The following is a 26,374-nucleotide window of genomic DNA, read 5'->3' as shown; positions in this document are numbered from 1 at the left end:
ATATATGCATATCTGTGTACGATGTTTAAAGGGAATGATATAAAAGATATAATAAAATAATAAACGTCAACCAACTAGATTATAAATACAAATATTAAATTATTATTTTAATTTAATATACATATTTATTTGCGAATGGGATTGGTGATGGAATCATTCATTTCGTGATTCTATAAAATCTCTTACAAAATTACTTAAAAGCTGTCATCTAATGTGTAATTAGTACAAAATTTATAGATTTGTCTATATTTTTAACTACGACGTGTAAAGGATATTTTAATATGTTTTATAAAGCATTTCCGCAACATTTGTGTGTGCAATAATAAAACATGTATTTTAAATAAGTTAGTTAAGTTACAAAGAGTTAGTTGTTTATTTTTGTATAGTTTTAAAATAAATTTTAAATCAACGCCACTTACGAGCCCGGATACAAAATAATTCGTCTAGTATGGAAAGTCAAAGTAAATATTAGTAAAATATTTTATTATTGAGAACATTTAATTATAAGTAAACCTCAATTTGAGTAACATTTTGAAGTTTATTTTAACATTACTGAAATTCTTTCATGACTTTACATAACATAAAAAAGACAAAATATCCAAAAAAACATAACGCTAAATAGTTCGTCTACCACTTAGTTGTGTCACCTTTGCTCTCAATGACAGCTTTAATAAGTTATACCTACAAACAAATGAATTAATTCGTAAAATAGATTTTTAAAATTAAAATAATTAAGTCATTATTTTCTTATGTTACTAGCACCAATTCAATTAATTTAGAATTTCCGAACAGTTGATGATTTCCGCATTGCTTTTATACTCTAAGTTAGTTTTAAAAAAGTTTACTGATGGAACAATTATTTAATATATAAATTCGATTACTAGACTTAATGATTTTAGTTTATGTTGTTTTAAGTTAAATTTGCACTATATTATTCCGACTGAAAGACTTGAGTCCATGATCATGTAATAAATTAATTTAAAAAAATAGTTTAAACAGTTTGTTGTCCTCGTATTTATTTATAATCTATTTATAAATAGCGTGAATCCATTCAGAAGTAAGACTATTTTAAGTACATTATTTGTATAACCCAAAGATTTAGAAACAAAACGATGCCTCCCGTACGTTTTAAGTGTCGTTTCTGAATCTCATACAAATTTTACGATTCAAAGCGGGAAAATACATTTATATTAATTATCTTATAATAGCCTCCACTCGCAGTTCGGGATCTAGCAGGATATTTTGCGACCTCCTTTTTATTTATAACTCTTGCCAACACTCGTCAGACTGATACATAGGTAAAATAAAATATAAAATAAAAGAAATACAATATTTAATGTGACAAGCAGTAAGGCAAACATAATATATACGGATAGATTAAATTAGAAAAAGATGGGAGTATCTAAAGATACACCAAATTTAAATTTAATTAAAAGATTGGAGCAGTCAACCTTATTCAATAGTATCTAAATATAAACGATATACCAATTAGTTTTCTACGATTCTCTAACGACAATTAAGGTACGCTAGCCTGGTAACATGTTGGCAACGTTTTTATCAAAATGCCACTGGAGAAAAGTTGATCCTTTTCAATTGTAATAATTAAATTCTGAAATTACATTATATTTCCGAGAATTTATTTAAAACTATTATAAACTATACACTTAAACTTTCCTCAAGATTCACGCTATCTATGGTGAAAACTGTATAAAAATCCGTTTGGCAGTTTTTTTTTATAATAGTATATAACTTCCAAAGAGTCTAACATCTCTACACGAAAATACTATACCGATGTTTTGAATGATATTTCGTCAAAATTCAAAGTGCGGGTTCCATTGACGTAAAATGAAAATGTTTATGTACAACTAGGTAAGTGGGAATATGTCATAAGCATTAACATAGAGACATATATTTTTAATAAGGTACTATTAATAACACACATATGTCAGGGAATGCGCCAATTATTAGGAAATGTTTTGGTCGAGTCGATTGACGGTTGATTTTTATCGTTGCTTCGGTTAATAATTGAGATTCATTCTAATAATTTTAAGAATTATATATGAATTCGATTTGTTTGTTATTATTTAATTGTTTCGTAGTTTGGCAGCATTACTTAACGAATAAAAGTACGAATATCGTTACGACCAATCAGAACAGAGACGCCATCTTGGCTTTGGACAGCGCGTTCAGAAATCAAACTAATTTATTATTCAGTGGAGCAGTGTGGTGATGAGACATTGGACGTATAATGTATATAAATAAAAATGAATCGCAAAATTATGTTGCTAAGCCCAAACTCAAGACGGTTGTACCAAATCCAGTATTTTTTAAATTTATTCGTTATGTTTTGGGGATTTTTTTAATGAAGACAACACTTAGAAAACCAAAAAGGTTAGGTTTTTATTCCGGAGAAGTAAATTAAGGGTAAATGTGTACCAATGGACTTTATTTATATGTGCGCATGTAACATTCGCTCGAATGGTGACGGAAAACATCGTGAGGAAACCGGCTTGCCTTAGACCCAAAAAGTCGACGGCGTGCTTCAGGCACAGAAGGCTGGTCACCTACTTGCATATTAGATAGACAAACAATCATCAAACAGTTACAGAAATCTGAGGCCCACACCGGAAAGGGGATCTATTTTTGTTTTATTCTTATTCATATATCTCAAGTAATTGTATTATTAATAAATGGCCAAAATAACCGGGAGACGGATCGTGGTCGTTTGACTCTCGGTTGTGCTGTAAAAAAACATTCAGGAAACGTCTTCGAACCAAGCATCGTTGTGAGTCATATTAGTTTTATTAACAAATGCCGAAATCTAAAACCAAAACCCATAATTTGTTCTTGTAGTGCGAATTGGTTGTGGTTCCTGGTTCAACGATTGTAAATAATAATATTATTTTTACTGAATCCCACTCAGTAATGCTATGATATTTACTCATGGTACCGCGTTAAAGTATCTAAAAGTATTCTCTAAGCTCTAGGATCTCAATATTGTGATCAGAATTTTGTGTCCGACACACGCCGTTTGGGTGCAAGCTATGCTGGTTTCTTCACCATGTTTTTTTAATCAAATGCGCACATAGAATCCATGAAAAACGACAAAAAACGAAATCTAAATTCAGTGCTAATTTTTGTTGTGTTTAAATACAGAGGTCGTTCGCCACTGGTATATAACAATAGTTATACATAATAGTTTAGGTGTTTATTATAGCAATTCATTATTTTGTGTAAAATTTGGAAATCTTTTTAAGTAAAAAATACCTGTTTCAGCGTTCCCTGTTGTTCTATATCAAAAGTTAATAGATAACTCCACAACAAAGTTTTGTTTTATGTCTATATATATATATATATATATATAAATGAAACCCTATTTCCCTTGGTCAAGGTATCACGCGTGAACGGCTGGGCCGATTTCGCTAATTATTTTTTTGCTGTGTTTGTTATTGTTCGGAGAAGGTTCTTATGGAGGGTGGAAAAAATAAGAAAGTTACGCGGAAAATTAGAAAAATTATTAAGTAATCCTGACTTTTGTTACGATAGCAATTTCTTTTCAGTGCATAGCGCTTTTACAATTCAAACATTTTTCATGTAATCTTATGGCGTATGACATAACATTGACAGAATGCGTGCTGCAAATATCGTCAAAGAGGATGTAAGAAAAATGAATATCGTTTAAAATAAATGCTTCAATCGGAGTTATTACATTTATAAAATACATATAAAATAATTACAATCGCTAATTGTTTGTGGCATTAATCTCGAAATCCATGTTCTTCACGTGGCCTTTTATATGTCGCCTGTTTCCGTGCCGTAATACCAACAAAACTATTTATATACGCGCCAGAAAAACAACTAAATAATGTTGTACATCATAAAGCATTTTTAGTTAATTATAACAATTCGAAATCAATATTCATAGTTAAGACAGGACAACGTCTATCGGGTCGGCTAGTTTTTTTTATAATATTCAGTTATAATTTATATTATAGACTGTTTACCACAACGCCCAATTATCTTGACCAAATGTCATTACGCGTCGCGGAACACGCGTGAGTGCGTAATGTGTAACGTGTGTAACAAATACTGTTGTTAAAAATAGAATTCGTATCGGCAAATAAAACTGTAAAAACATACATTACCCAATAATATTTTTTCCCGTTCCGGGAACGTTCGAGATGGATTATTTGAATGACTGAATAATTCAGTGTCCCACTTCTAAGTTTCGGGGAATGGAGATGGGTCAAGAAAGATTTTTTATGAGTTGACATGTTCTACGTGTTCTATGTCACGTAGCACCGGAAAAAGACGGTTTCGCTAAATATATATGTATTTGTAGACATACTTGAAGTGGGATGATGTTACTGTACAGTAGGAGAGTCATAGATTGGAGGAATTCCGGAGGAAAACAGCACAAACAAATAACAACAAGCGGTAACGTCGTTTTTTTTTATTTTAACCGTAGCTACCCCCGCGAACTTCGATTCTCCTTAATGTAATTTTTTGTACATACCGACATGGAACATTTTTCTATGCTACCCCCAGAGACAGTTCGCTTTTCCGGAATGAAAATTATTCCTGTCCCCATCAAAGAGCTGGTGGAAACGCAGAAAGTCTGGTCTTCCACTGAAGAATTTCCCATTTTGATTCAAAACTTCGCGAATTAATTCTAAATTATTCACTATTAAACACTGCGAACTGCCCAATTTCATGCTAAATATGTCACCATACTTTTTAGCCAATTCTGTAAACGACTGAAATGGCGACTCATTTTTTGCCAAAAGATGTAGATTCCCCATGATTGGCAATGGTAGAGGCCCGGGCGCTGCGTTTAAATTAACTTTTTCTACCCCATGTTTTGTATTTTTATAGACAATAACTGTTTTTCTTGAGAAAAATTTGTACGCGATAAACGCGCATAGAGCAACTAATAGGAGAGCACTCATTTTTATTCTTAAAAGAAATTTTTAGAGTGACAACACCTTTGACAGGAGATTTGGCGGGAAGCGCACCGGCAGGGACTGTCCAGCGACCGCCATGATAGCTGTATATATAGAGAACGAATTTGCATTTCTGCAATGCGATTTCACGTTTTGTCACTCTAAACTCGACTTTATTCCCTTGTAGTAAATGTTATTAATGTGTTATATCTGATATGCGTGCTATAGTGTTTTTGTTTATCATAAGTATCATATTTTTTATTGGTCTGCTATGGTTACCACAGATAAATTATGCAGTTCATTCCTTGTGGTAGTGAAATTAACATGTAATTGTGCAAGTTAAATCGTTAAAAATCGAGATAATTATTACGTAAGCATTTTTTTATCAATTTAGCTCATTGAAAAACTAACTAACGCTTTTAATTATAATATTTTAATGGCACACTAACAAAACACATACACTTACAGAGAACACACGATAGACAAAAACACAATATATGCATATCTGTGTACGATGTTTAAAGGGAATGATATAAAAGATATAATAAAATAATAAACGTCAACCAACTAGATTATAAATACAAATATTAAATTATTATTTTAATTTAATATACATATTTATTTGCGAATGGGATTGGTGATGGAATCATTCATTTCGTGATTCTATAAAATCTCTTACAAAATTACTTAAAAGCTGTCATCTAATGTGTAATTAGTACAAAATTTATAGATTTGTCTATATTTTTAACTACGACGTGTAAAGGATATTTTAATATGTTTTATAAAGCATTTCCGCAACATTTGTGTGTGCAATAATAAAACATGTATTTTAAATAAGTTAGTTAAGTTACAAAGAGTTAGTTGTTTATTTTTGTATAGTTTTAAAATAAATTTTAAATCAACGCCACTTACGAGCCCGGATACAAAATAATTCGTCTAGTATGGAAAGTCAAAGTAAATATTAGTAAAATATTTTATTATTGAGAACATTTAATTATAAGTAAACCTCAATTTGAGTAACATTTTGAAGTTTATTTTAACATTACTGAAATTCTTTCATGACTTTACATAACATAAAAAAGACAAAATATCCAAAAAAACATAACGCTAAATAGTTCGTCTACCACTTAGTTGTGTCACCTTTGCTCTCAATGACAGCTTTAATAAGTTATACCTACAAACAAATGAATTAATTCGTAAAATAGATTTTTAAAATTAAAATAATTAAGTCATTATTTTCTTATGTTACTAGCACCAATTCAATTAATTTAGAATTTCCGAACAGTTGATGATTTCCGCATTGCTTTTATACTCTAAGTTAGTTTTAAAAAAGTTTACTGATGGAACAATTATTTAATATATAAATTCGATTACTAGACTTAATGATTTTAGTTTATGTTGTTTTAAGTTAAATTTGCACTATATTATTCCGACTGAAAGACTTGAGTCCATGATCATGTAATAAATTAATTTAAAAAAATAGTTTAAACAGTTTGTTGTCCTCGTATTTATTTATAATCTATTTATAAATAGCGTGAATCCATTCAGAAGTAAGACTATTTTAAGTACATTATTTGTATAACCCAAAGATTTAGAAACAAAACGATGCCTCCCGTACGTTTTAAGTGTCGTTTCTGAATCTCATACAAATTTTACGATTCAAAGCGGGAAAATACATTTATATTAATTATCTTATAATAGCCTCCACTCGCAGTTCGGGATCTAGCAGGATATTTTGCGACCTCCTTTTTATTTATAACTCTTGCCAACACTCGTCAGACTGATACATAGGTAAAATAAAATATAAAATAAAAGAAATACAATATTTAATGTGACAAGCAGTAAGGCAAACATAATATATACGGATAGATTAAATTAGAAAAAGATGGGAGTATCTAAAGATACACCAAATTTAAATTTAATTAAAAGATTGGAGCAGTCAACCTTATTCAATAGTATCTAAATATAAACGATATACCAATTAGTTTTCTACGATTCTCTAACGACAATTAAGGTACGCTAGCCTGGTAACATGTTGGCAACGTTTTTATCAAAATGCCACTGGAGAAAAGTTGATCCTTTTCAATTGTAATAATTAAATTCTGAAATTACATTATATTTCCGAGAATTTATTTAAAACTATTATAAACTATACACTTAAACTTTCCTCAAGATTCACGCTATCTATGGTGAAAACTGTATAAAAATCCGTTTGGCAGTTTTTTTTTATAATAGTATATAACTTCCAAAGAGTCTAACATCTCTACACGAAAATACTATACCGATGTTTTGAATGATATTTCGTCAAAATTCAAAGTGCGGGTTCCATTGACGTAAAATGAAAATGTTTATGTACAACTAGGTAAGTGGGAATATGTCATAAGCATTAACATAGAGACATATATTTTTAATAAGGTACTATTAATAACACACATATGTCAGGGAATGCGCCAATTATTAGGAAATGTTTTGGTCGAGTCGATTGACGGTTGATTTTTATCGTTGCTTCGGTTAATAATTGAGATTCATTCTAATAATTTTAAGAATTATATATGAATTCGATTTGTTTGTTATTATTTAATTGTTTCGTAGTTTGGCAGCATTACTTAACGAATAAAAGTACGAATATCGTTACGACCAATCAGAACAGAGACGCCATCTTGGCTTTGGACAGCGCGTTCAGAAATCAAACTAATTTATTATTCAGTGGAGCAGTGTGGTGATGAGACATTGGACGTATAATGTATATAAATAAAAATGAATCGCAAAATTATGTTGCTAAGCCCAAACTCAAGACGGTTGTACCAAATCCAGTATTTTTTAAATTTATTCGTTATGTTTTGGGGATTTTTTTAATGAAGACAACACTTAGAAAACCAAAAAGGTTAGGTTTTTATTCCGGAGAAGTAAATTAAGGGTAAATGTGTACCAATGGACTTTATTTATATGTGCGCATGTAACATTCGCTCGAATGGTGACGGAAAACATCGTGAGGAAACCGGCTTGCCTTAGACCCAAAAAGTCGACGGCGTGCTTCAGGCACAGAAGGCTGGTCACCTACTTGCATATTAGATAGACAAACAATCATCAAACAGTTACAGAAATCTGAGGCCCACACCGGAAAGGGGATCTATTTTTGTTTTATTCTTATTCATATATCTCAAGTAATTGTATTATTAATAAATGGCCAAAATAACCGGGAGACGGATCGTGGTCGTTTGACTCTCGGTTGTGCTGTAAAAAAACATTCAGGAAACGTCTTCGAACCAAGCATCGTTGTGAGTCATATTAGTTTTATTAACAAATGCCGAAATCTAAAACCAAAACCCATAATTTGTTCTTGTAGTGCGAATTGGTTGTGGTTCCTGGTTCAACGATTGTAAATAATAATATTATTTTTACTGAATCCCACTCAGTAATGCTATGATATTTACTCATGGTACCGCGTTAAAGTATCTAAAAGTATTCTCTAAGCTCTAGGATCTCAATATTGTGATCAGAATTTTGTGTCCGACACACGCCGTTTGGGTGCAAGCTATGCTGGTTTCTTCACCATGTTTTTTTAATCAAATGCGCACATAGAATCCATGAAAAACGACAAAAAACGAAATCTAAATTCAGTGCTAATTTTTGTTGTGTTTAAATACAGAGGTCGTTCGCCACTGGTATATAACAATAGTTATACATAATAGTTTAGGTGTTTATTATAGCAATTCATTATTTTGTGTAAAATTTGGAAATCTTTTTAAGTAAAAAATACCTGTTTCAGCGTTCCCTGTTGTTCTATATCAAAAGTTAATAGATAACTCCACAACAAAGTTTTGTTTTATGTCTATATATATATATATATATATATATAAATGAAACCCTATTTCCCTTGGTCAAGGTATCACGCGTGAACGGCTGGGCCGATTTCGCTAATTATTTTTTTGCTGTGTTTGTTATTGTTCGGAGAAGGTTCTTATGGAGGGTGGAAAAAATAAGAAAGTTACGCGGAAAATTAGAAAAATTATTAAGTAATCCTGACTTTTGTTACGATAGCAATTTCTTTTCAGTGCATAGCGCTTTTACAATTCAAACATTTTTCATGTAATCTTATGGCGTATGACATAACATTGACAGAATGCGTGCTGCAAATATCGTCAAAGAGGATGTAAGAAAAATGAATATCGTTTAAAATAAATGCTTCAATCGGAGTTATTACATTTATAAAATACATATAAAATAATTACAATCGCTAATTGTTTGTGGCATTAATCTCGAAATCCATGTTCTTCACGTGGCCTTTTATATGTCGCCTGTTTCCGTGCCGTAATACCAACAAAACTATTTATATACGCGCCAGAAAAACAACTAAATAATGTTGTACATCATAAAGCATTTTTAGTTAATTATAACAATTCGAAATCAATATTCATAGTTAAGACAGGACAACGTCTATCGGGTCGGCTAGTTTTTTTTATAATATTCAGTTATAATTTATATTATAGACTGTTTACCACAACGCCCAATTATCTTGACCAAATGTCATTACGCGTCGCGGAACACGCGTGAGTGCGTAATGTGTAACGTGTGTAACAAATACTGTTGTTAAAAATAGAATTCGTATCGGCAAATAAAACTGTAAAAACATACATTACCCAATAATATTTTTTCCCGTTCCGGGAACGTTCGAGATGGATTATTTGAATGACTGAATAATTCAGTGTCCCACTTCTAAGTTTCGGGGAATGGAGATGGGTCAAGAAAGATTTTTTATGAGTTGACATGTTCTACGTGTTCTATGTCACGTAGCACCGGAAAAAGACGGTTTCGCTAAATATATATGTATTTGTAGACATACTTGAAGTGGGATGATGTTACTGTACAGTAGGAGAGTCATAGATTGGAGGAATTCCGGAGGAAAACAGCACAAACAAATAACAACAAGCGGTAACGTCGTTTTTTTTTATTTTAACCGTAGCTACCCCCGCGAACTTCGATTCTCCTTAATGTAATTTTTTGTACATACCGACATGGAACATTTTTCTATGCTACCCCCAGAGACAGTTCGCTTTTCCGGAATGAAAATGTTTTAGGTGGTTCTGTAAATTTCCCCTACATAATCCACCCAGTCATAATAAAAGTCATAATTTTTAAATTAACAAATAAAATATATGGGTCGATAGTACAGGTGTGAAAATTAAGGGTTGTATATATTTTTGTTTTTAGTATCATAAAAAAACCCTTTATTACTTAGGGGTTTGTAAGATAGATAGTAGCTGATTCTCAGAGTTGAATATGTATAAAAAATTCATAAGAATCAGTCGAGCCGTTTCCGAGGAGAATGGAAACGAACTTTGAGACACGATAATTTTATATATAAATATAGAGATATAACTTTTCAAATCTGCATTCGCATTTTGAATTTAATGTCCGCAAAATAAGACAAACTACTTTAAATAACGTACTTTTCTTGCTTTTTTCAAATTGTATTCACGCTGAATATTGTCAAACGTCAATTGGTGCAAATAAAACGATTAAAATGAAAACGAAAAACATTAAAATGAAAAGTATAAGGATTTTTTACTAAAAATATATATTTAAATATGTACCTCTATTAATAATAATACGCATATTTGCAATTAATTATTAAATGAAGGGCTCTAAAAAGATACTTACTTCGATTCGATTTTGTTTCCTTTGGAGTCCACTCTTGGGCTGTGGGGTTCAAGTGCACAGGCGCTAATTGAAGATTTAAGTTGGCGCCTGGTACGTAGTACCTAACTGGTTCTTTCAGCCAGCAGGAGTGGAATAAATGCCAGCATTAAAGGTACACTGCCACAGGGACCAAACTTATAAAATTTGTTTTAATTTTCTATTTATCAATTTGTATTAGTATTACTATGTAGGTTAAGGATATTATTAATACTGTATATTTATATGTTGGAAATAAATAATAAAAAGATTAGTAACATAACTATAATGTTCGTTTCTTTAGCGTCACAAAAAAAATCTTTGCATCAGAATCAAGAAAAAACTAACTTACACATTAATAAATTGCTAAACTAGCTCGGTAAATTATTACAGATGAATTTAAAGTTATAAATCTCGAAAATATACCCAGTAAATGCTAAAACACTCGAAACGTCCGGACGTTTAAGATTTTAAATTTAACAAACGCATAATTTTGTTTGAGTGATTTAAATAGGTACGTACAAAAATATTTATTTATTATCAACAATATATAATATTAAATACATAATATACACAATATCGCTACTGTGAACTCGCTTTCTTAACGGGGGAACATCTTTGTTAACGGGGATTTCTGCAACAGACTGGTTCTGGCCTTTGGTATCGAAAACAACCTTGGACATCGCCTTCGAACTATCCCCTAGATATAACTGAGGTCTTGTAGAACTCTTGGGATACTCACCACCTTCCACAAGACTCAAAGTATATATATATATCCAATACCTCAATATGTGGCTGAAGCTATGGTACACACATTGGAGTGTCATACATTGGAGAATGTATTTTAAAAATGTATTGAATTTTTACATACAGGAGTCATACATAGTCTCGATTCTGCATTATATCTTAAAATATATACTAGCTATATATAATTACCTATAGTGATATAGGCAGTTTTGTCGCTAATTGTTTTAATCGATAAATTAGACGCTTTTCTTTGGGTTTGTCAGAATTTAATGAGTTCCCAGGATGCCGCAGCAGTGTTTTGATTTGTGTACAAAGTACTTAGACTTTATAATACAAGAACGGTAGCGGTAATAATGTTGAAGGTCTGGGCCATAGATCTGTATCTGTTTCGTGGTCATTTGTTTTTTCTAGTAGTTGATTAGGCTTCTGTGCCTGTCACACGTCCTCGACTTTGGATTCTAAGGCATGCCGGTTTCCTCTCGATTTCTTATTTCACCGTACAAGCGAGTGTTAAATGCACATATAAATAGAATGTCTATTTAATAGCCTGGGGTCTAACCTATGGAACAAAGCAAAGAAGAATACTCCCCGCAACGTCACTTTATCCGTCTCATAGTAGACGCTAGTTAAAAATCATCAGAACGCCTTCAGTATATATTTCTCACCAAAAATAGAATGCTTTGTCTTGTAATATATACGTCCTCTTATAAATAGGGCACGATGTGATCCTATTAACTTGTTTACTACTTTGGATTCACGTATCTGAATAGCCAGTAATCAGAACTATTATTGTGTAAAGTGTTTTTCAACCTTCATAGTTCCCATAATTATTATGGTCGTGCATGACGTTTGCTTGACACAAGTCGATTCTAGAAATGTATATTATTTCAAATAGTAAGAGATGTGTAAATGAGGATAATCTTATGAATATATGTTAAAGCACACTACTGAACTTAAGAAGACGTAGCGACAAGTAAATCCACGCTAGTTTCTCACAATCGAGTACTCCCCAATACCGAACACAACTTACGAGGGGACTAAGAAGTCGCATGGGTCCGCCAAGCATCCTTATATAATAAATACATAATTATGTAGGAATAAAGATAATAATAATCATAATAGCACATAACTATGTTATCAAAAAGACCGAGTGACTGTTCATCATCGTTTTATTGTATATCCGGCTTTGGTAATCGTTGTGCTCTTGCAAGGGAGCACATTATGTACAAAATAATATGATTTAAAGTCAAATAGGTTTGTCACATCCTAGACCAAAAACAAAGATTACCTCATAAAATCTAGACCGCTTCTAAAGTAGGTTATATCTTTATGTATATCTGTCGTATTATTTCACCTGCCCATTTGTACCGAATTGTTTATGAAGGACATAGATTATGTCTATGATATATTGTAAATTTTTAAACATTGGCGTTGGTAAACGTTTTTTTTTGTTACTACAGAAAGAGTCCGGGATCTCTGTGGTCGTAGGAACCCAGGCTTTGCACCAATGGACTTTCGATGTCCATTGTGCTAGTGAAACACCTATTAAATAAAAATAAGAACCTGTTTAATTTTCATTCTTTACAAAATTAGAATATAAAGCTTAGATTTGTTATATATACATTCTTCTTCATCTTTTTCTTATTATCCTTATAGCTTTCTTCAGTACCGCTAATCGGAAAACTTTCATGGGTAAACCCCTGCTTCCTCCAAATATCTCTGTCCAAGGCTTTCTTCCTCCATTCACTTCCTGCTAACGATTCTATTTCTTCTATTCGCCTTTTTTCAGGGTGCCCTCTTCTCCTTTCTCTTGGTCCTGTTTATTTCACAAATTAGAAAAAAACTAATGAAACCTAAAAGTTTATAGTTCCATTGTTTATTTAATAAAATGTAACTACGAAGATTCGTATTGGAAACCATAGGTTATTTTGAAATCGAGGCTCATGACTCCCGTATACCAATATTCTGTATATTTTTGAGGTCAGAGTTAACAATAAATCGTTACGAATCCTTCTTCTTACCCTTGAAGCGAGGAAGGATCCAGAAACTGCGTCACACAAACTTTAAAGTTATTAAGACCACACACCGTTTGGGTTTTTTTTACGTCACTAAGTGGTAGTAAAAATTTGCGATCCGGCAAGACTGTATGACCAATCCATCCATGACTTGACTTACGTCAATCCCTCAGTATACTCTCTAAAACCACACTTTATAGCACACAATATTACTGGTCTGGCTATAAATACTGTTACATAAAAACTTTTCTTTTATTCAACTTTTTAATTATTTTGAATTTGGAACACGTATATTATTTTAAAAACTTCTTTCGATTTTGCGCCATTATACATATTTTTCGTGTCCATTATCATCACAATATGGAATGGGGTGTTAAAGAAAATAGGATTACAGTGATCACCTTGAACAAGGCGGGCGGCCGTGTGCTGTTAGAACTACAAAGCCTGTTAATGCTGTTAAAGCCAGAAGTCGTCGAAACCCCATTATGAAGCTGTCGCATATTATAAAACAAGACCTGAATCTCGGTGCTTGTCGTCAAGTCAAATCAATCTTTACGATATGCCACTTGCCTGGACTTTCAAGCAGCATTCTGCTCCTAGTCACACGGCACGAGCTATCCTGAAACCAACGCTCGGAACTTTATAAAAGCTGAAAACTGGCTCTCATCTAGCCCAGACTTCAACCCTGTGGACTTTAAATTATATTCGGTATTAGACGGGGACACTGAGTCTCTTAAAAAATCTTTGGAGTAAGCAGTAGCCAAATTTCCCTTGGAAACAGTGCGTAAATCAATAGATTCGTGGCAAAATAGATTAAAGTCCTGTATAAAACTCAAAGGTGGCCGTGTCGAATAACGTATTTCTTTTTTATTTAAAAAATGCATTTTCATGTTGGCTTATGGCTGGACTAGGTATAGTATAAGCATTTGTTTTACATGGTATATACTTTGAATTTTTTATAATTTTAAAACGGTTTGAATGACAATAAAAATGTTATTTGATAGAAGTATGAGGCAGCGCACTATGAAATATCAAGGTCAGTTCCATCTTAAAAATCGGAAACTTTTATAATTGTCAAAAAAGACGATTGAATTTTTGCACAAACATGAGTATTAGGGCTCCAAATAAAGCTCAGATGCTTTACTTTTATTACAGTATGTATGTATAATTAAATGATAAAACCAACAGTTCAAAGAAATTGAGTTTATTTTATTTCCTTATCGACTATATTAGTGAATAAAAATTATTTTTTCATTACTTTATTATTATTCTTTCTTAGTATAAAATTCACAAAAAGAAGTACGACTTTACATGAATAACAAACTAGCATATACGATAATTATGGCTAATAAGTAATATTATTTTGACTTAATTTTCTACAATATTAGCGAATAGCTTAAACTAATATTCATTAACAGTCTTAGTGTTCTATAATGTTTAGACACTATGTTCGTGTGTCCGAAATACCGCACTTGCTTATATTCCCTACACTAGGTTTTTTAACTGAAAAGGTTTAGTTCTCTTTAAGAATTACTTTAGTATGAAACAACAATAATAAATCTCACACCCAGTAATTAAAAGGTATGATAATCATTTCATAAACATTGAGAGTTCAAAATACAAATTTTGTAAATTAATAAGTACTTGAAAAAATATGAAATATGTGTGCATTATGCTTAATTACACTTTGTGAACTGGGATACAAAATGAGTTCGTTAACTTCAGAAAGAATTAGGGTTTCTCCATCAAGTGCCTTCACACGTATATATATAGACGAAGTTAGAAAACTGTCTTTTTCCCCCTCACTCACTGTTATTTTTTTTAATAGTAATATAATCATAAAACCTACTATTTTTTACATTAAAGTCTGCGTACCATGGACTTACTAAAAATGTATTACACTTTATAACTATTCCTATAAATTTTTGAAAGAAATTAATTTTAAATGGTTGAAGCGAACAGATCTGAAATATCTTCCGCTTCTTTATGAGATGAGAATAAGAATCAACCTTTTTAAACCTAAGTTTATCTTGTTTTAAACCTGATCAACACGTTATAATAAAACAAAGGCACTAATTAAATTTAGTGGCGGTTGTTTGGATATATTCAAATATATGTTAAATGAAACACTTTATTTGAAGCCGACAAGTGACTTTAATCGTTTAAAATATGAGCTTCTAACTAACATAAATAACGGGTTGATTATGACGCTAACACAAACTAACTTGGCTTATAAGGGTTCATAAATCTAAGTGATAATTATGTTATAGGACATAATCGGAAACGAGAACGTTAAAATACAAAATATGAGTGAGGTAAAAACTACAGGCTTCAAGTGTGTGATGATTGTCTACATTTTGTTTACGCTTCTAATTATGTACAGATATCGGCTAACATCTTGAACAAATATCATTGCCTACGCAGAAGCGATTTTTAGGTATCACTGGGAGGGGATGGGTCGGGCGGTGGTGCGGGGCGGCGGGAAAGTGACGTGTCGATCGCGGGATTGGTAAATCAGTTTACGTTTGTCTCCTGCGCTGTGTACGATGCGCAAACTTTCCCCCACTCCCTTGTTTTATGCTCAAGAAGTTTGCCGGTATCTGTAACTCATAGTATTGTCTCTGATTACATAGCTTTTACACATTGAAAGAAAACAATTTTTTTACCGGATTAAAGCTATTTGTATTATAAGTTTATAGTAATACAAATAGATGTAATAATATAAGAGCGACGGAAAAATTTAAATTTAAAATTATGTAAATAATTATATGTATAATAATACAAATAGCTTTAATCCGGTTAAAAAATTGTTTTCTTTTATCTGTAACTTCTGTTAGGTTACATAAATTAGCGCTTAAACGATAAATAAAACTTCACTGTTTTGAATGAACAAAGTTAGTCCGACTAGCACCGCCTTTGTTGACACGCTACAGATACAATAAGCCACTATATAATAGTATACTGCATAATTTGTTTGTGCAGTATAATACAATGACATACATATAACTATTAAACACAGCAAATACCGCCTATAACAGAAAAAGTAAATAAATGTCTTCTATTCGAGCATTTGTTTCTAGATGACATGAAAAAGCGAGTTGAGCATTACGTAAGTGTAACGCAAGTTCGGCTCCGTACTCCGAGAGCAGAAGATAGACGAGAACAACTTGGCTAATAAATTCGCGGTCAGTTAGATAGCGTTAAAGAATTATTTTATATGCATTTGTCGCGCTCCTGTCAAGACTGAGCTATGTATATATATACGGACCTCATTAGTATTCAAATGTAATATAGATTTAGATTGTATTATTCTGTAAAATAAATAAAAAAAACGAATTTACTATCGCCGTATTATAAATAATTTATTTTAGTTACATAATAGTGTATTCCTAACGTTACATAATTCGACACGAGGTTCTTATGTCCTCCATGAGCCGGACAATTCACGCGACATAAACCTACGTATTATGCAAAATTAGTGAGATATAACCCATACGTCGGATAAAATACCTTATAATTTATCCAGTTTATACGATTTATAACACTACAATGCACACTGCATTTTAAAATAAATTGGCGTTAAACAAATAATTAAAATGAAAACTTTTTCAGAAAAAGTTGATAATAATTTTTTTTCCTAATAATGATGTAAAAGTGAGGCTCTGCCGTCCTCACCGGGAAATTTATTGATAAAGTATTTTTATAGATATATAATATAATAATTAAAAAAACTAACTTTTTGAAGTGAAACTTCTTTATCGGTGTTCTAAAAAAATTACCGTCACATTTTTCTGTTACGCGTCACATTTTTTCGTTACGCGCCATATTTTTGTTGTTGAGTCGGAGACAGTTATAACAAAAATATTTAATAATATAATAGTAATCATTCTATTAAAATTAATGAAGTTCTAATATGAATGGTATTATTTGTATCCATGTCTATGATAATAAAAGCCTTTTGTTAAACTTTATGTAATTTAACTTTATTTAACCAATTTCTGTAAAGTTGCATATAGCAGATTATTTTTCGAAAAATAACTTCATAAAGAAGTTTCACTTCTTACGTGTGGACACAAGTAAACTTTTTACTATTTTGTCATCTATACTAAGTTATATCTAATTACTTTGGAAGAAACAAGAACTCCCAGGATCTCCATTTATCTCCGTCTTTGGTGAGTTGTATCCAGCTCAAGCCAGCCGTTTTAGTACTGATCCTCAGATCTCGTGAGCGGAAACACTTATTAACAGCATAAAAATACCAATTGTAAAATACGTTACAAGGTACAAGCTTCTGAAGCCTGGAACTATGAAGTTACACTTCAGAAACAAGACATGACTTTCATTTGTTAAAATCAACGTTTGGACGTTCGATTAAGCGATTTTAGTCGTAGGTTCGATCCCCGGCTGTACACCAATAGGTAGACGTTCTTTCTATGTGCGCATTTAATATTCGCTCGAACGGTGAAGGCAAACATCGTTAGGAAACCGGCTTGCCTTAGACCCAAAATTCGACAGCGTGTGTCAGGCACAGAAACTTGATCACCTACTTACCTATTAGATGGATAAATGATCATGAAACATAAACTTGAGGCCTGATTTATTTTTTATACTATTTCTACATAATCATTTATTAAATACAATGTATGGCATTGGACCCTGACGCGGGGAAATGACCTTCTCAGCCGACTCATAGTATGGAGATGTCACCTTACATACAGTTATTTTGCGTCAGTTCCTGCATCCGGTGAAATATTTAAAGGAATTTAATCTCATGGACAAAATTATATTTTATGTAAGAAGTTATTTACATCGACGTTTCATTATTTTGTATCTCCAGTTTTCTGAGCTCAGAATCTGTTTAATCCTAATGGTAAAAATCAAAATCATTTATTCATATAAGTAACACAACTTATGAACGTCGAAAACATAAATCGCCACTATTTAATCGACATGTTTTTTGTTTTACCCATGTTTGTAAGGAGCTGCAACCATTACACTATGTTCTACATGAAACACATGAACTACATGAATTGAAAAAACTATTGATAATACTCCTGTGATCAGATCTCTAATTACTCCACAAAAGTTTAAATTCATGGTGATAAAGCAATAGTCACAAGTAGTTATGACTTTTTTTAAACGTTTGTATAACTATGTCTGTTTTCGATAGGTTATTTAACAATACAAATTAAATAGTTATTGAACAACGATGTTAATTGCTCAAGAGAGTTATGGAGTAAATAATAAGTGTTCTACAATAAAAATCTATGGTTTAAGTTCGACCAGAGATAATTCGAACCGGCATAGAGACTGGTGCGACGCCATCTTGCTTGCTTGCCATCTGAGTTTTGGCGCGTTCTTGAAATTATGATTTATACAGTCATTATTAAAACGAATATACAACAGAATTAAAAGTAACAATTGGTGAAGGTTGTAGTCTAGTTAGTCTAGTCTAGTTGACTAGATTTTAAAATGTATTCGCGTCAAATATTCGACAATTATTTTTTCTGTTAATCGTATTTTAAACATAAATAGAATAAACATTTTGAATTAAAATCTTGTGTTCTACATAAGAATAAATCGGCAATTTTAAAGTGAAGTCTATCATGACAATAAGATGACTAAACTTAATTTTGTAATGAGATAATTCAAATCTTAATTTTCCTGTTGACTGGCGAAGAAGTTACAGTTTAACATTTTAACATTTAACATTTATATACCACACCACACGCACAATTTTGTAAGATCTCTTAACGTCTTTTTTCATTTATAACACATACGCACGCCGTCGACTTTTTGTGTCTAAGGCAAGCCGGTTCCCTCACAATGTTTTCCTTCACCTTCCGGTGTACAACCGGGGATCGAAAGTACGACCTCAGGGATGAGAGTCGCACGCTAGAGCCACTTGGCCAACACTACTGAAAAAGTATAAAGGCATCTTAAAATCGCTTAATCGTACGTCCAAAATGTATACGAGTATACAACAGGGATCAAACCTACAACTTCAGGGATGAGTCTTAAGCTGAAGCAACTAGGCCTAAAAATTATTACATTTTCATAGAGAATATAATAATAGTAAGCCTTTATTTATTCATATCTTATTTACATATTATATACAAAAATAAATTTATATACAATTCTATTAAGCTTATGCGGCGATACGGGATAAGGCTTCCACCCTATTTTATTTTTTGCCGTCATCATCAAATTTTTGCCAGTTATCCTTTCAATCTCGATACATACAATAAATAAATACTTTTAATAATGATATCATAATTTTTCCGTGAAAAGTTTTCTGATCTCGTAATTTTTTTTTAATGCAAAAAAATCGTTTATTTAACTGAAAGAAGTTAGCGACAAAATATTAAAATTAGTAACTGATCCTTGAGACTGTATTGTTAAGTGATTTTTTACGCCGGAAGCAAAATATTTTTATTTGTGACCCAGCATGACCCAATTTATTCAGGCGGGCCGAAATTTTAAAAATCACCTAGGGCTGATTCCTGGTTTCGTTTGAATACCGAAACCAAGTTTTTAACCGACTTCTAAAGATAAAGTGAGGACGTCCACCAGAAACCTAGGACTGAATGTCCTACATGGGGCAGAGGAAGTCCACAGTGAGTCTCCATCGCGTTTAGCCTTGAGCCTTGTATTTCACCTTGAACCAAGTCTTTCCGCCTCTCTTCGCTTCACCTGCAACTCTACGATGCCTGGGACGGCCACGCTTCCGCTTACCTTGCGGTTTCCAATCAAGCGGCGACTTGGGAATGTGATTGGGATCCTTTCAGAGTGTATGGCCTATCCATTTCCATTTGCGTCGCTAGTTCTAATCGGGATTTCCTGGTAGGATAACCCTGGAAATATGGTATAAAAGTGATAGCGGGAATAAAGTTTGGTGGTGGTTGTATGGCTATGTTCAAATATATGTGAAATGAAACACTGGATAACAACTGTATTAATTGTTTAAAATTTGAGCTTATAACAAACATAAAATTAGGGTTAGTGACACTAATACGAAACTATTTTTCTTATCCGGTACACTCATGACAGAGCGGTCGTGATCGCTATGTAGTACGTGGGTAACACTGAAAATGTTTAGAACTGGCCAGTTTGAAACATTGCTTATAAAAACTTTTTTGAATTGTAATTTTAGAACTCTCTGGTAACCTTATGTAGTATATTGCATTCAGTTGTCATTTGTTTTTGTGAATTGGCGGCAAATCTAAAACTTGTTACACGTGAAAATGAACCTAACGCGAGAAAATTTTCAGTCAATGATTTATTACGACTTTCGTTGTGGGCTTACTCATCAAAGCTATGATAGGCTGCGATTAGCATTTCTTAATGAAGCCCCATCTCGTGCCACTATTTACAATTGGTTTAACGAGTTTAAGCGTGGACGTAGCAATCTCACTGATGATCCGTGTGAGGAAAGTCCTTTTACAGCGACAACTGAAGGTATCATCAGTACTGTGCTACGCATGATAGAGGAAAATAAGAGATTTTAGAATACAAAATTACACCCGTATCACCTCGACGTCCGCCGTTCCACGATTAAGCGTTTTGCAAGGCAATTTTTGCCGCGCACCACTGCTATGTGGAACCAGCTGCCCACTGAAGTATTTCCGAACCAATTTGACTTAGGGTCCTTCAATAAAAGAGCGTACCAATTCTTAAAAGGCCGGCAACGCACTCTCGAGCCCTTTTGGCATTGAGAGTGGTGGTATCACTTAACATCAGGTGAGCCTCGTGTCTGTTCTATAAAATACGGGCAAGCCTAGGCATTAGTATGAATGAAGTTCAAAAAATATAACACGAACATTTAGGAAGCTTTGTACCAGATGGATTCCCCATACTTTAACCGATGACCTGAAAAACCTTCGCTTCACGACGTATCACCATCGTTGCCTGTTAGAGGTCATCCTGCTATACTCATTGAGTGAACCTCCTACAGCAGACTTGATCTGGTCAGTCCAACGCGTGGGTGACCTTCCGCGCAGTCTAGTGCCTTCCACCTTCCCTTGGGCGACAAGGCGTTCTCTTGACCGATCACCACGCCAAATACGTGTCCGAAGAATGTAAGTCTGGCTATTCTCTCGGGGTGTAACTTCCATGATTTGCTTAATTGCTACGAAACGAATAACTGTATTGTAGAAGAGAGTGCCTACGTCTGGCTATGCTCTCGGGGTGTAATTTCCATTATTTGCTTAATTGCTACGAAACGAATAACTGTAGCGTAGAAGAGAGTGCCTACGTCTGGCTATTCTCTCGGGGTGTAACTTCCATGATTTGGTTAATTGCTACGAAACGAATAACTGTAATGTAGAATAGAGTGCCTGCGTCGGGCTATACTCTCGGGGAGTAACCGACGATCGGAAATCGTCAAGCCTATAAGTCATCAAAATGTACAGCCACATGTACATACATAGGAAATCGTCATGCTTGCAAATGAACAAAATGTGCTAACCTTGGCACGTACATAGGGATCATCACGCTTATAAAACTAAGAATGCCTAAGTGAGCAAAATGTACAGCCTTGGCTCGTACATTTACTTCTTAAACCCTCTAAATATCAATATGCATTATAGCCCACATTTCGTCAATATATGTAAGATATACTTTTTAACATGTGACAGCCCTTAGATACGGAAATATGAGCATAAAATATGTTAAAATGACCTTCGATTTTTTGTTCACACAACGATTCGCTGAATAACTTTTAATAATTTCAATAAAATCTATATTTTTTACGAACCTAACAGCTGCTATGTTATACAGATAATTTATATTGTCGTGTGAGAATATAGAACTTTGCGAATCTGTGTTCTAAAGATTCTGTTGACTAATTAAGACTAAAGGCGACGCGCCTTGTTTGGTTTTTATTTGTCACTTGTCACTCTTTAGCCTTGATAAGGAGATGAATAAAACAGACGCAACATATGCCTGACCATGCCCCATTACAAGCCTTAAACATTCTTGTACACAGGAACATTGTATGTCTGTTTATTTGGTAATACTGAATATATCTTTAAATAAATAGCGCATTATTACAACAATGAGGCCATAGTGAAAACACAAATGTAGTTTGACGGATGAAAAGTTTGATTGACGGTTCTGACATAAGTACGAATGAGAATTTCGAAACTGACAACCCCATTCAGTGGAAATTTCCACGCATTAGAATGAAATATAAATTTTCCTAAAATAAGATCAAGAGTTAACTGTAAAATAATGGAATCGGCACCCCGTAATTCATATATGTAAATTTATTTCTGATTTGACACTGTTTTCATCACCGTTAGTAACGGCAGCGCCATTTTGTGAAAGTGAAATCGGATACGTGTTATTTATCAGATTTTTAATAAACTGCAGAACCGTTCGTTTCTTTAGGCTTCTTGTTGTCTAATTATTTTAATAAATTGTAATTATATTTAAAAACACCCAAGCCGTGACTAAAAAGATCTATTATAATCGTTCGATTCACCTACTCCAGCTGGTACCAATAAATGTACCTAAAAAAATATATTCTCTTGAATCCCTTTCCCTCAACGTCCGTCGGTCCACAACCATGCGTATTTTAGAATCAACTGCCAGTAGTGGTATTTCCGAACCAATACAACTTAGGGTCCTTCAAGGAGAGCGAACCAATTCTGAAAAGGCAATGCACGCGCAAGTCATGAGTCTCCATGTGCGGCTGTATAATATCAGGTGAGCCTCGAAAGCAGTTACTAAACACTTTTAGTAGGTGTGTAGTTTTGAATCAAGAGTGACAATTTTGTCCTTAAAGATAAAAGCTTAGACCTTTTAGTTTAACCGTTTGTTAGTATGCTATCATACAAAAATCTATTTTCGTTGGAAATATATGAACAATTGACCACATGACCTAAATATTTTTATTTTATTTAAAATATTGTGTTTGTATTTAATAGTTTGCATACCAGAATCTTACTTATATGTATCAACTTATTCAGCTTCTGAAAACATATATAAATTTTCTATCTTATTGCTTTTTTATAATTAATTATATTTCGAAGTTGGGTATTCATAGCTATTACTACGGGTGATTTAGTTATTTATTGCCTATTTTTATTTTTTTATATTCAGTAACATGAACTAGCATAAAAAGTTACTCATTGATTTTTTAATGCCAGTCGTTGGGTACCCATGATGATGATGGGCATGATGAATTGCGTGTCATATTTGATCGCCATCTGCTGGATATCTTTGCAATCAACGAGACTTGGCTTAGGGTTGGGCAGGAAGCTCGTGCACCGACAATACCAGAATACACTTTTCGCCACAGGGCTTGTGGCGAAAGGTGTATTCGCGGCCCCTGAAGTTCGTAGCAGAGGTGGTAGCGTTGGTTTCTATGTTACGTGTGGTATTAGTGCCCTGCTGTCCTCCCCATTGCAATCAATCTATTGAGCAGTTATGGCTTAAGATTCACATCAAATCACTTCGTGCTATTGTAGGTACGGCGTATCGTCCGCCTTGGCTAAATGTTGACGTCTTCTTAGACGCATTGACGGAGACTATCTCCTCGCTCGGTAGCTGTGATTACTTGGTGCTAACTGATGATTTTAATATAAATCTTTTGAAAGATCTAGACAGTAATACAGCGTCTTAGTGTATTTTTGAAAACAATGAACTTGGCTAATCATGTGAAGGATCCTACGCACCTCACATCTCACAGTCAGTCACTCATTGGTATTGTTTTCACAAATGCTCCAGTGGCCTGCATAAATGTCGAATATATCCCAGATCTTGGTGCACACGCTTTTATTCTCACCGAGTTTAAGTTGAGTAGACCGAAAGCACTGCCCAAGCTACAGTTCAGGCCATTAAAAGATATCGATATATCTAATCATAATAAGGTTACTGCTTTGATACCTTGGCATTTAATTGAAAGGTTTACTGATGTGAACAAAATGATTGATACTTTCAATCGTTATATAATCGAACTCTTCGACAGGTTTGCTTCAATAAAAACAAAAGTGATAAAAAATTTATGACACCCGTGGCTTACCATGTTTGGCATATTATGGAGTTGCGAAATGATGAATATCAAAAGTACCGTAGAATCTGGCGGGATGTTTATTTTGAATCATATAAACAGTTGAAAAGAATGGTTAATTGCAGTTTATTTTATGAAAAAAAAACTTCGACTACAACATCAATCTCCATCATAAAAATACTAAGTTGCTTTGGAAAATTTTAAAAAAGAATATCTTGCCTGACTTTGACTTTAAAAAACATCTACTTACTCAACAAAAATCTCACAAAATATAGTTTTAATCCGCCCAAAAATATAAATTTATCTACTTCTTAACAATTATTCTTATTTTTAATTTTATTTTATTTACATTGTTTTTCTTCATTACTTACACTGCTAACTTTTACTACTATTATTATTATTTGTTTCTACTGAGTATTAGATTCTTATTCGTTTTTGCGAATGAGGCGCAAACTAGCTGCTGTGGTCTCTGGCAGAATGACCAGCGCTGTGGAACAACTCTGCTCCTCGCCATAATGCTGAGCCAGTGCCAATTACAACCACAGCACACACGCATTACAATTAAACCCTTTTCTTTAAAAAAATTGTTATCTCTCTATTTTCTCATATATATACTTATATACATTATAACTATTGTTTTTCTTAATCTACGATAACCGATTCTTTGTGCGTACAAACAATAGTATACATATCAATAAATACTTAATTGAATACTTAAACTATCAAGATATTTTTTTATCTTAAATAAATAACCATGAATTTATTTATTTCAAATATCAGTTATGAAAAATAAATTTCTGATACACGTATCCGATTTCGATCGAATCTCCACATCCAATATGCATTAAGCATCTGCGTCAGAAGAATTTGAATTATTTATTTTATTTCAAATTCGCTTCAACTCAAAATAATAATATACAGTTAAAACGGCTCAATATAATTACACAAGAAGTGTGTTTTTAGAAGCCACGCTGGAGTATCACCCCTTCGTTGTTGACATCCCCAGGTACCGCACTGCACGTTTTGTTTCGTCGTTTCTTATAAAAGCAGCAAAAGAGACCTTGCCCTTTTCCATCTTCCCTAGACAGTATAATATGGGTTCATTTAAACGGCGTAGAGAGAGAGAGAGAATCAAGCCGATTTACCAACTAACGCGTTTGAGATTGACAATTCGACAAGCCCTACGCTGAATTTAGTCAAAAGGAAGAAGCTGGTATTTGGGATCACTAGCCCAGAGATGTGAGCAGTATATGAGGTCGTACCTGAGCTTGTAGAGCGTATACCATGCACCTCAGTGAAATATTGCTCCGTCTGAGCACCGGTGTGAACTCAGAAGCACATGTCTTAAGTACGATCGTGGGAAGGCCATCAGGACCACTCGACTTGAAGGTATCAAGGGAGAATAAGGCCTTCCGTGCACCAGTTTTTTGGAAACGAACTTCAGGCATTGAAGACCCGCAATAAGCAATAGTAAGCGGTTAGGTCCCTCAGTCAGTCCCTCTGTGTAACCCCCAGAGGTTTGTCTAAGTATACCACAGGGCTCCATACGACCAAAAAAGTCCACCACGGTAAAATATAATATTAAAGTGATTTCGCATTTTTTGAATGATTGTTATGAAGCAAATGATAGGACAGTTCTCAAAGAGCGCATCCAATTCTTAAAAGACCGGCACCGCACTCGCAATTTTTCCGGAATTGAGTGACCATTGGCGGCGGTATCAGTTAAACAGCTGAGCCTCCTGCCCGTTTGCCCCATGTTCTATGATAAAAATGCATGTTAGATTTAACGGCATTTGGATTTCCCGAAGCCACGTGACCTTCGTGGTAAAATTAATACTGGAAACAAATTGTAATACTAGCCCAACTATGTTTTACGGGTGGGAAGGGTGACAAGTGGTTTATGTGTACATATTGTATTTTGATTTATATCGAAAAAATGTATACTTGTACTAGTGTACACACGTAAGCAGTGAAACTTC

At 33.5% G+C, this 26,374-nt stretch overlaps 1 protein-coding gene across 2 annotated transcripts in view; it reads left to right on the top strand.

The window, feature by feature from the left end:
* Positions 1-5,277: 5,277 nt before the first annotated feature.
* The window catches only part of LOC123715475 (cholesterol 7-desaturase nvd), a 36,972-nt gene continuing 15,875 nt past the window's right edge, over positions 5,278-26,374 (top strand). The window contains exon 1 of one of the 2 annotated variants that reach the window (XM_045670496.1): positions 5,278-5,313. The gene's annotated coding sequence lies outside the window, so the exon portion shown is untranslated. Of the gene's footprint in view, positions 5,314-11,055; positions 11,134-26,374 lie in introns of those variants that run through there. The other variant, XM_045670495.1, reaches the window with a different exon arrangement.

The sequence above is a fragment of the Pieris brassicae genome, chromosome 10 (genome assembly GCF_905147105.1).
Source record: "Pieris brassicae chromosome 10, ilPieBrab1.1, whole genome shotgun sequence".
Classification (NCBI taxonomy): Eukaryota; Metazoa; Arthropoda; class Insecta; order Lepidoptera; family Pieridae; genus Pieris; species Pieris brassicae.
The sequence above is the reverse complement of the archived record's forward strand: the minus strand, read 5'-3'. Positions and strand labels throughout refer to the sequence as shown.